Source organism: Balaenoptera physalus (assembly GCF_965194825.1).
Source record: "Balaenoptera physalus genome assembly, chromosome: 14".
NCBI classification, from domain to species: domain Eukaryota; kingdom Metazoa; phylum Chordata; class Mammalia; order Artiodactyla; family Balaenopteridae; genus Balaenoptera; species Balaenoptera physalus.
This window is the reverse complement of record NC_138893.1, coordinates 33,119,298-33,122,497: the sequence shown is the minus strand read 5'-3', so window position 1 is coordinate 33,122,497 and position 3,200 is coordinate 33,119,298. Positions and strand designations below refer to the sequence as shown.

Here is a 3,200-nt window from a genome sequence, read left to right as displayed (position 1 = left end):
GTGTTCAGTATACAGACTGTCCTTCTGTTTCTACAGATTAGCAACAACAATTTCAAAATAAAAAGAGCAAAAGCAGGTGTGGGAATAGCCTGAATCTTATGTTCCCTGGGAGAGAAAATAGCTGCACCCAAATGATACCAAAAGCATTGGTGCAGCAAGGTGGCCGGGGGAGCCTCCAGGGGAAATGGCTCCACCAGGGAAAGGGAGGGTTTGGGATAGCCATACCCACGTGAAATGAAAACGAGAATTCTCTGGTCCTTCCCTATGACATACTGGGCACAGGGAGGCATGTCACCTGGTTTCTTTTCCCCCAGCTTATGGGTGAGGGCGGAGGGAAGGAGAAGAAATAGGAAAGCAGACAGACAAGGCTGGTCGAAAGCCTGGGACCCAGGGGAGGAGGAACTGCTACTCCTGAGCTGCTCCAGGTACTCGCAAGGCTTTGGTTGCCATGGTTGCAAGTGAGCAGCTGCCCCTCCCCCACCCCAGGTTTGCATGACAAGTGAGGGGGTGGCCAGTGTTGTCTTAACCTTTTCCATCTCTGACACTCTGGTTACCTTGCTGGAAGGGGAGGCAATAGAGGGGCTCTTTGCTGCAGCTCAGTCAGCTTCTCATAGAGACTTCACCCTGCAAAGGTTGCCATATGTGTGTCCCTTGTGTTCTAAACTTGCAGTTCTCAAAGTGTGGCCCCGGGACCCCTGGGGTGCCCCAAGAAACCTTCAGAAGATCCACTAGGTTAAAACTACTTTCATAATAATTCTAAGATGTTATTTGTGTTTTTCGCCCTTGTTCCCTCATAGGTATGTAGTGGAGTTTTCCAGAGGTTGTATGATGTGTAATGTTGCACTGGAGTGAATACAGAAGCAATGGTGAGAATCTACCTGTCTTCTGTTAACCCTGCTCTTAAAGAGATTTGCAAAACTGTAAAACAATGCCACTCTTCTAGGCTGAAATTTTTGTTTTGGAAAATATCATTTTCCTAAAAATGTGTTATGTGTGACTACGTAGTGGGATTATTACATTATTTTAAATGAATTAATAAATAAATATTTAAAATGTTTCATAGTTTTAATTTCAAATATGGCACATGTCAATAGATACAACTCAAAGTCAACAAAAGCTCTTTGGGGTCTTCAGTGATTTTCAAGGTAAAAGAGGGTTCCGAGGCCAAGGAGTTTGAGAATCATAGCTTTCAACAGTAGGACGTTCACACTCCTAGCGTGTGCGTACACACACATGTGCACTTAAAAGTCTATTGTGTCCATTACTCTCCAATATAAAAAAAAAAAAAAAAAAACAAACTTAAAATAAATAAATAAATAAAACAACCATGAAATTAAGACAAAAAAAATGTCCGTTGTGACTAAATATCCTTTCCTACCTCCAGGTCAGAAGTTGGCAAACTTTTCTGTAAAGCATCAGAGAGAGTAAATATTTTAGGCTTTGTGGGCTGTACAGTCTCGGTAGCAACTACTCCACTCGGCCGCAGGGTCACAAAATCAGCCAACAATGGTCAGGAACGAATGGGAGTGGCTATGTTCCAGTGACATTATTTATGGACACTGAAATTTGAGCTCTGTATAAAATATTATTCTTCTGCAAATATTTTTCTTCTTCCCCGTAAATAGATTTATAAATCAGATTACATCCTCGCTTCTGACTCTTTCATTAAGGAAATGGGATGATGTGGGCAGCATCTCCACTGCGCTCAGCGCCATCGATGGCCTTCAGATTCAGTGTGTGATGAAGGGTCAAGGGTGTGACCTGCTTCTGAGAGGGTATGTGTAAGCTGGGTGCTTGTGCCTCAGATAAACTCCTGTAAAGAGCCAGCCAGGGGCTTCCCTGGTGGCGCAGTGGTAGAGAATCTGCCTGCTAATGCAGGGGACACGGGTTCGAGCCCTGGTCTGGGAAGATCCCACATGCCGCGGAGCAACTAGGCCCGTGAGCCACAACTACTGAGCCTGCGCGTCTGGAGCCTGTGCTCTGCAACGGGAGAGGCCGCGACAGTGAGAGGCCCGCGCACCGCGATGAAGAGTGGCCCCCGCTCGCCGCAACTGGAGAAAGCCCTTGCAAAGAAACGAAGACCCAGCACAGCCAAAAATAAATAAATAAAATAAATAAATTAAAAAAAAAAAAAAAGAGCCAGCCAAAAGTGGGGGTGGGGGAACATACAGGTTAAAGAAAGAGGAAGCAGAAAAGTTCCTTATGCTGAACTGGGGTCCAAATTGTATAACCACCTCTGTCTTTTTTCCCCACTCATTCAACACACACTGTATTTAATGAGTGCTTACTATGAACCAGGGACAGTAAGAGTTAAAAGATCCAAAATTTGAATCCTATTTTTCCATAGAGATTTCTGGAACACTTTGGGGAATGTTTTTTGTGAATTTGCAAACAGGGAATCCATGAATAAGGAGGATAGACTCATGTCAATGTATTGTTAGTACCTGAAAAGATCTCAGGATAAAACTGGTCCACTCATTCTGGAGGGGAGCTGGGCCATGTGTCTCTAAAAGCTTTAACTCTGAGAGTTCGACTTCTGAGAATTATCCAGAGAAAATCATCAGGCAAGTGATGAATCTTTATGTGCAAGGATGTTCACTGAAGAGTTGTTTATAATATAAGGGAATACTATGTGGTCATGAAAATAATGAATTAGATGAATATTTGTTAATATGAAAAGAAGTTCATGAAATGCTGTCAAGTGAAAATGTAGTCAAACAATACGTATAACCATGTACAAATGAAAATTTTGTGTGAATAAATATATTCCATTTATGACGTGTGATATAGACATATCCAGTTTATTATATAGATATATTGAGTTTATGGGTAGAAAAAACTCTGGAAGGATATATATAAGGACCTTATATATAAGGTCCCACGTCTGAGAGTTTGGACTGTAGATGAATTTAATTTTGTTCCTTGTACTTCTCAGTGTTTTCCAAATTTGTTTACAATGAGACAGCTACCTTTATCACTAGAAATGTATTATTTCTATAATGATCATTTTGGGGATGCTTACCCTCTGCCCGGCAATGGGCTAAGTTCCTTAACTCTTGACTCTTTATTAAAATTCTATGAAACAAGAGTTGTTTACATTTTATAATTTGTAATAAAAATAGAGAAAGTCTCAAGATCCCTTAGCTTCATTCCACAGATTTGGAAGGCTCTGGAAGGCCGGCTCCCTCTGACATGCCTTT

General features: G+C 41.8%; 1 long non-coding RNA gene across 1 annotated transcript; it reads left to right on the top strand.

Annotated features, from left to right (window-relative positions):
* Positions 1–520: 520 nt before the first annotated feature.
* On the top strand, positions 521–2,136 carry LOC309642826. The gene is made up of 2 exons (XR_014253396.1): positions 521–866; positions 1,626–2,136. It is a non-coding gene; the product is annotated as an uncharacterized lncRNA (long non-coding RNA).
* Positions 2,137–3,200: the final 1,064 nt, after the last annotated feature.